This window comes from Cupressus sempervirens, chromosome 10 (genome assembly GCF_028749045.1).
Source record: "Cupressus sempervirens isolate cs-2001-9-10 chromosome 10, ASM2874904v1, whole genome shotgun sequence".
Classification (NCBI taxonomy): domain Eukaryota; kingdom Viridiplantae; phylum Streptophyta; class Pinopsida; order Cupressales; family Cupressaceae; genus Cupressus; species Cupressus sempervirens.
In genome coordinates, this window is record NC_143127.1 from 101,318,564 (window position 1) to 101,327,921 (window position 9,358).

Here is a 9,358-nt window from a genome sequence, read left to right on the forward strand (position 1 = left end):
ACCTCACCAAGCCTTGTTGTCAGGACCCAAGTTTTCTTTCAACATTTTAGTTGTTGGAAATATTCAAGATATGACAAGTTACTGAGAGGGGAGGGGTGAATCAGTAACTTTAAAACTTTCCTTTATATTTACCACACATACATCTATGCTACTACATTCATTAGTTCTGAAACATAAAACATTCATTGTACAAGAGAACACAGTATTTTGGTGACCCAAAAACCTTCCAAATAGAAAGTAAAACTGGGGTGGGGATGATACCCACAAAACTTCAATACTGCAGCATAAAGTTGGTCAATTAAGGCTTATATTGACCACTTCTAGAGATCTACCCTGTTAGGAGCACAAAGGACTACTAGGTCCACCTTGTTAGAGGATTTACAAACATATAATGAAGTATGCACTCGGTTAGGAGATTTATACAAAGACTGTTAAGTCTACCTTGTTAAAGGATTTAGAAGACTGATTCACTAGTTAAGATGAAGCAGTGGATCTACTTACAATAGATTGCTGATAAGATCCTTTATGCACTAATCACCTTATGTGATGTATATAACGTTTCTGCCTCTGTATTGACCTTGTTGTATTCCTTGAACTATTGTTGAAAATCCTTCACAGATACTCTTCAAAATTACTTCACATTACTTCGCTTCTTGATATTTGATATCTTACAACACATTTTACATATATACCTTTCAAATTTACAAAATTGCAAGGTTGGCCAAAATACACGTGAACAAATATATTACAAAGTTGGCCCAATAGTAAATAACTCAAATTCACTAAACTAACTTAGTGACCTTCTGATACACAGTGTTCACTACATTACTCGACATCGTCATGCACTGGTAGAAGTGAGGGCTCAGTCCATACTAATCACTCGATGTAGTTCTGAACTCGGTAACTATTGGTGACTCGGTAGATGTAGTGTCACTCGGTAGATACTGCACACTGAGTTTACCTTGATTTTCTCAAAAAACACTATTTCTTCCAACGCTTGATTTGCTTTGAACCTTCATGACACAAACTTACTACTTGGTAGACACTATGAAGCACAATAGATACTGAGAAACTCAATAGACACTATCGGTCTTCACATTGCCTGTATTTACTCAATAGCTTCAGGAATGCTCAGTGTAAATTGTATAATTGCTAAGCTTACAAGGTAACCACTAGATGCTCGGTAAGCATTCTAAATTGAGTAAGTGTTGTCACTAATGACAAATATAACATAATGCCAACAATCTCCCCCTTTGGCATTAGTGACAAAAACACTTATGAACCAAAACTTATGTTAACTGACATTCTGATTCTGATTTACCAAAATTGATCTTTGTAAATCTGATGTCTATACATATCTTACATGTCTCCCCCATACATATGGAATACATAGCTTTTATGTATACATATGTCAATTTATTTTATTTCTTCACAAGTCTCTTTTACTCCCCTTGCTCTCTTGTTCATCTCATACTCCCCGTTTTTGACAATAATGCCAGAGAATATATACAATAAATTCAAATAGAGACACTAAAATGAGAGAGAAATTCATAGTGTGCCTTGAGAATAAGAGACAATGTCGTATCCCAATTATCTTGCAAAATTTTGCAAGTGGAGAGTGTATATGAGCAATGTTAGTATGCTAATAGAAACCAAATTTAAATAAAGCTTCTATAAACTAAACTAAATTCATAAACTTCAAGATAGACTAAGATGAGCTCTGAAATGTCCCTTTTCTAATTTTATATGATATTTCAAGCCTCTAATCAGATTTTCAAAATCAAACAACTAATATCACAAAGATCCACCAATTTCTCAATAAACCCCAAATCGGGTATGCCGAAAATAGTGCCAAAAGCTTCACAGCTTCACCTATTATTAATAAATCTGAAAGTGGACATTTTTATAGAAATTTGAGCAACATAAAAGCCTATAAAATGACATTTCCAGATCTGTATAACATGCACACAATAGCTCCCAAACGGAGGACAAAAATAATGCTCATCGGGCTCCCGAAAATAGCACAAAATAGCCCGGAATCACCACAAAAACTTAATAATCTATCACAGAAGTATAATCATATCCAAATACATATTTTCAGCTATACTTTAAAATTTTAAAGTCTGATATACAGCAGCAACCCAAACTGATATGAAATACTCAATCGGAAACACCAAACTCTTACAAAAATACACCCGAAAACTCACAAATCTGCACTATTCAGTACAAAGGAAAACTCTGCATGAGCATGCACATGGAATGGCTTCAAACTCCCATCCTTAGCCTTCCTGGAAACTTGCAAACTCTTGTTCTTGGGTCTCCCTAAAAACCTGCAAACTCCCATTCTTGGGTCTCCTTCTCCACAGGTTTGGCAGCCTCTGAAGAATAACAAAGAAATGAGCAAAAATCAAGTTTTGGAATCAGCTCAAAATGCCTCCAAACCCCTTAAAAGAGGGCATAACCCTAACTCATGTCCAAGAGGGGTTAATAAAACATATTTTAATAATAATCTTCATTTATTAGTCCATTAGCTTCCAAAGATTATCCCCTTTTTCCAAAACTTCACCTTTTTGGGCCTGCCTACCTTAGCAAAGATTATTATTTTTTAATTATTTGAAAAGGGGACATGATAAGTCCTCCCCTCCCAAACATTTCTTGTCCTCAAGCAATGGTTGAACAATAAACCAATCAATCCACCTGGATCCCAAATGTAGTCATGAACTATACTACTACCAATTAACACAGGCTCCTACAATATCCTCTGCAATATGACCAAGAGGAATCCATAATCAAACTGACAATTATAGCTCAAACAAACTCCAAAATCACCACTACCACAGTCAAAAAACCATGAGACACAAACTCTTAGAACATCAAAACCCAAGTAAAGTGGACAAATCAAACTACCAACACAATAAATACAATCAACGCATCCCACTGGCCTATACGAAATGTACAATCCAACTTTGCAACAATGGTGAACACTCTCGAATGAAACTGTACCAAGTATGGAGAATCCACACACTGTACAACTCCTACAGTCAACACAACTCTGCAAATCACTGGCCACTATCTCATAACCATAACTCCCATGCACTGCTGATGGTGAAAAGACATTACAAGATAAAGAGTAAGAAATGGAATCCAAACCAAATTTGCCTCCCATCAACTCCTCAAAACAAGGATCAAATGTTAACTGATGTACATACCCTACAATATAATGTTGATTAAAAAAACCAACCTCAGTCAACAGCTCACCATGAACAAGTGATACAACCCACTGTGACTGATCACTAGCTAAGTCAGGAGATGTCATAGCCAAAGGAGTAGAATCAATAACAACACCCACTGAAGCATCACTCCCAAACTCTTGCTCTAAGTCACATATTATCAAGCTATCAATTGCAGAACCTATCACCATGTCATGCCCATCACAACTCTCATCTTGAGGCATCAAACTGTCCCATAACTAATGATAAGCACTAGGAACCAAAGTACATCTTTGTATCATCATCTCATCAACATGGTCATCAAAGGTAAATTGATGAGCGTACCTCATAGTGTAATGCCGATAGAATGCGTCAATCTCAGTCAGTGGCTCGGACTGTAATCCAAATGAAACTCACTGCAATTAATCATTAACCATGTTGGAACTGACTACTACCTTCGAAGATATCACCAAGGGAGTAGTATTACTAGCAGGAACCATGCCAACTGCCGACTCACCAACATCACACATGATCTTTGATACATCTCTAGTCTCTGTGCCATCAGTACTAGAGGCCACCACCATGTCAGGCATACAAAAATCTGCTACAACACCCAACTCAACTGAACCTGACTCTAGTGGGAATGAACCTGATATGCCAATGTTAGTATCAAGGATGGATGCATCCCCATCTCCACTGTCTCTGACAATCTTAGCCATGGACATCCTCAGATCACCAAACACCACAGCTTGTGACTATATAGAATCAGGTAAAGACTGTAGCCACTCTAACTCCATGGTCACCTTAGCCAAATGAAATTGTGACTCCTTGAAAGCCAACTGTGTACTCTCAAGAATCTCAGAAGTCACCTCAAGCTGCTCAATAAGCTCACTCACCTCATCTTCCTTGGCCAACAATGCATCATATGCTATACTGCCCCACTCCATAAGATAATCTTTGTCGGCTACCAACTGCATATAATTCTGTCTCAAAATCCGAATAGCCTCCCATAAAGAGTGGATCTCTGTCAAGGAAAGATAACTGTCTTCCTGCTCATCACTAGTAGGAGAACCCCATCCATAAATTGCTAACAACTGACGAGCAGCATCGAAATGCTGGCAAGTGACATCAATGTCTCAGTCACTAACTCTCAACTGATTAGACACATGATGGCACTGGCTTGATTGTCTCCTACAAACCTCCTCTGATGCACTGTCTAAAGGAGTATCCTCAAAGTTACTAGTCTCTAGAGTATTACCATCCATATCCTGTGAATCAAATCTAAAGCTCATATCAACATACGGAGTATCAAAAACATTAGCACTGCTGTCCAACTCCTATGTACCCAAGGAAACTAAGTCTTCAAAACTGCCCACTGCATCCTCCTGGATGTCATCAATGCCAATATGATCCTGAGACTCATCTGTACACACTGCCAATATATGAAATATCATCAACACATTCCAACAAGTATGGTTGACTGGATATATGAACAAAGCCCAACACCGGTGTATAAAAACTAATACCAACATCGAATAAGTTGCTAGCACAAGAAAAGACAACATCATGCAATCTGCTAATCAAATCCATGATAGCACCCAAACAAACACTGCTACCAAAAAGTGTTAAAGATCTCCAGTCAACTGAATTCCAAATGCCAATATAACAATCTTGAGTCCATATCTGTAAACTATAATCAGTTGGTAACTCAAGCAAAATCCTCACCTAAGTAATATGACCAATACCAACTAATTTCACATACCTGTCTGACATTATCCCTATATCCTGGATGTGAATGCAAGATGAATTCACAACATTATCAATGTCCACATATGATCTACCATTCGTAGAAAGCTGAGTATTAGGAGTGCAAGATGAAACTAAACTCAATTCCATGCCATGCTTATCCCCATGTCTCTCCCAGTCTTGTAATGCCAATGGAGTATTCACCAAAGAAGCTCGAGTGTCCTCAAGCTCGTGAGAAAGCCTGTCAACTTCCTCCTCCTTCCTCCTCAAGGCATCTGAATAGTCTCCAACAAGGCTAAGAAGATGGTCATGATCTGATAGAAGATGTAAATAACTCAACTTCATCGTTCCCATTCCTTCCCTAATCGCTTGTAAGTCAACACAAGGAGACTTTGCCTGAACTCCCTTATGTCTACCCTGTAACTGAATCATTTGAATGTGATCCTCTATCATATCCCACATCCTATCATGATGAGATAATGAAGTCACAATACTATCTTTGTTCACCTTCAACTGGCTAGACAAATCATGTGAAGTACTACCTGCCTCAACCTCATGTGATGAAGCATATAACTGTGCCTGGTACTCTTTCTCAACAAAGTCATGAATGCTCAATGTCTGCTCATCTCTACCAGGTATCTCACCATCATACACAACAACATCCTCATAATCATCATCTAAACCCACTACCTCCTATGGCAGAGTAGAATCTAAGACCTTTGCCTGGCTATAAGCTAGTTTCTCAAACTCCTCATGCAAGTTCTTGGTAATTATGTCATTTGCCCTATGAGAAAATCTGCCAAATAGAAATCCAGTCAACTTATCCACCTTAGCTGGGTCGGACAACATGTCATTCATCATACGGTGGTGCTCAACCAACTGTTCAGACATGTCATGGCTTATTTTCATAAGTTTATCTCGAATGTCTAAATAACCATCCTTTCTACTGTTTTGACTCTAGATATCAATTGTCCAAGATCGTGTCCTCTGAGACTTAGTACTATACCTGTCCATTCTGGATAAAGTAGAGTGTAACCCCAATAGGATATAACTTCTTCAAACACCAAGAACTAACATGCAAATGATTAGAAGTAGCATGCAACCATAGATTTTGACATGCAACTGATTAGAAGCAACATGCAACCACCAAATTCACTAAGAACTAACATGCAAATGATTAGAAGTAGCATGCAACCATAAATTTTGACATGCAGCTGATTAGAAGCAACATGCAATCATAAATTATGACATGCAAGATCTGGGTAGTTATCAAAACTGACATGCAAGATCTGGGTAGTTGTCAAAACTAACATGCAAGATCTGGGTAGTTGTCAAAACTGACATGCAAGATCTGGGTAGTTGTCAAAACTGACATGCAAGATCTGGGTAGTGTCAAAACTAACATGCAAGATCTGGGTAGTTGTCAAAACTGACATGCAAGATTTGGGTAGTTGTCAAAACTAACATGCAAGATCTGGGTAGTTGTCAAAACTGACATGCAAACTTCTACAAACCCTCAGGCTGGCAAGATCATAGCTCTAATACCACTAAAATGTCCCTTTTTTGATTTTATATGATATTTCAAGCCTCTAATCAGATTTTCAAAATCAAACAACTAATATCACAAAGATCCACCAATTTCTCAATAAACCCCAAATTGGGTATGCCGAAAATAGTGCCAAAAGCTTCACAACTTCACCTATTATTAATAAATCTGAAAGTGGACATTTTTACAGAAATTTGAGTAGCATAATAGCCTATAAAATGACATTTTTAGATTTGTATAACATGCACACAATAGCTCCCAAACGAAGGACAAAAATTAATGCTCATCGGGCTCTTGAAAATAGCACAAAATAGCCCGAAATCACCACAAAAACTTAATAATCTATCACAGAAGTATAATCATATCCAAATACATATTTTTAGCTCTACTTTAACATTTTAAAGTCTTATATACAACAGCAACCCAAACTGATATGAAATACTCAACCGAAAACACCAAACTCTTACAAATATACACCCGAAAACTCACAAATCTGCACTGTTCAGCACAAAGGCAAACTCTGCATGAGCATGCACATGGAATGGCTTCAAAATTCCATCCTTAGCCTTCCTAGAAACCTGCAAACTCCCGTTCTTGGGTCTCCTTCTCCACAGGTTTGGCAGCCTCTGAAGAATAACAAAGAAATGAGCAAAAATCAAGTTCTGAAATCAGCCCAAAATGCCTCCAAACCCCTTAAAAGAGGGCATAACCCTAAGTCACATCCAAGAGGGGTTAATAAAACATATTTTAATAATAATCTTCATTTATTAGTTCATTATCTTCCAAAAATTATCCCCTTTTTTTAAAACTTCACCTTTTTGGGCCTACCTGCCTTAGCAAAGATTATTATTTTTTAATTATTTGAAAAGGGGACATGACAAGCTCTCAATTGAGAATATGAACCATTAATGGGCTCTCTCAATAAGAAGCTCTCTTTTTGGGTGGCTTTGTCTAAATAGATAGGATGTATGCTCAAGTTTATGCTTCAAAAAGGGCTTCAAATGGAGTTGTAATTTGGGTGTGAGTGTATGGTTTTGATGTAAAATGGCTTCTTAAAATGGCATTATGACTTTACTTCATGGATTGTGTTATTTTTCAAAGGGGAAGGATCCAATTTATAGGCAAGAGGCTTGAGGGATTGAGGGCTAAGATGCAAGGATGAGAAAAAGCTCATGGAGGGCTCAGATTGCATGAGAAGAGAGCACATGAATTGTGCTTTCTTACAGCCAATCAGGGAGTGACACATGTCATAGGGTGAGAGGATGGAGGAAAGGGGAAGGATGAGTCAACAAAGGAGGCTCAAGGGGATAAAATTTTCATAAAGACCCTCATAATGGCTTGTAAGAGCAATAAAAGGGCTTGGAAGAGTCATTTATGGCCTAGTGGGCTTCATAAAGTTTTATGGTTGAGATATTTTGAGGGAGATGAGAGCAATTTTGACTTGGGCTTGATTAGGAGGGTTTTAAGCTTTCTTAGGATTGTGAAAATGATTAGAGGATGGATTAGGATGGTTTAAAATTAGCTTAGGGATAGGCAAGTGGATGGCATTTAATGAGGGTGGGTAAAGGAGGAGATATTTGTTAACTTTGGCTTGGGTTAGTAAGTTTTAACCCATGTTTAGGGAATGTGACAAGGTTAGGAGGGGATTAGGATTAGGTTTAAAGACATCTTCTAGAAGAGTCTAGACTTTGGATGAGGATAAAGACTTTCTAGAATAGTCTAGAACTTCCTAGGATGAGGATGAAGACTTTCTAGAAGAGTCTAGAACTTCCTAGGATGAGGATGAAGACTTTCTAGAAGAGACTAGAACTTCCTAGGATGAGGATAAATTAGATTTTTAGAAAATAAATAAAGTTTTATTTATTTCAAGGGTTTGGGTTGAGGAGATATTTATTAAAATTTTTTTAATAAACATGAGGATTAAATAGATAGGATGTATGCTCAAGCTTATGCTTTAAAAAGGGCTTCAAATGGAGTTGTAATTTGGGTGTGAGTGTATGGTTTTGATGTAAAATGGCTTCTTAAATTGGCATTATGACTTTACTTCATGGATTGTGTTATTTTGCAAAGGGGAAGGATCCAATTTATAGGCAAGAGGCTTGAGGGATTGAGGGCTAAGATGCAAGGATGGGAAAAAGCTCATGGAGGGCTCAGATTGCATGAGAAGAGAGCACATGGATTGTGCTTCCTTACAGCCAATCAGGGAGTGACACATGTCACAGGGTGAGAGGATGGAGGAAATGGGAAGGATGAGTCAACAAAGGAGGCTCAATGGGATAAAATCTTCATAAAGACCCTCATAATGGCTTGTAAGAGCAATAAAAGGGCTTGGAAGAGTCATTTATGGCCTAGTGGGCTTCACAAAGTTTTATGGTTGAGATATTTTGAGGGAGATGAGAGCAATTTCGACTTGGGCTTGATTAGGAGGGTTTTAAGCTTGCTTAGGATTGTGCAAATGATTAGAGGATGGATTAGGATGGTTTAGGATTAGCTTAGGGATAGGCAAGTGGATGGCATTTAATGAGGGTGGTTGAAAGAGGAGATATTTGTTAACTTTGGCTTGGGTTAGTAAGTTTTAACCCATGTTTAGGGAATGTGACAAGGTTAGGAGGGGATTAGGATTAGGTTTAAAGACATCTTCTAGAAGAGTCTAGACTTTGGATGAGGATAAAGACTTTCTAGAATAGTCTAGAGCTTCCTAGGATGAGGATGAAGACTTTCTAGAAGAGTCTAGAACTTCCTAAGATGAGGATAAATTAGATTTTTAGGAAATAAATAAAGTTTTATTTATTTCAAGGGTTTGGGTTGAGGAGATATTTATTAAAACTTTTTTAATAAACATGAGGATTAATATTTA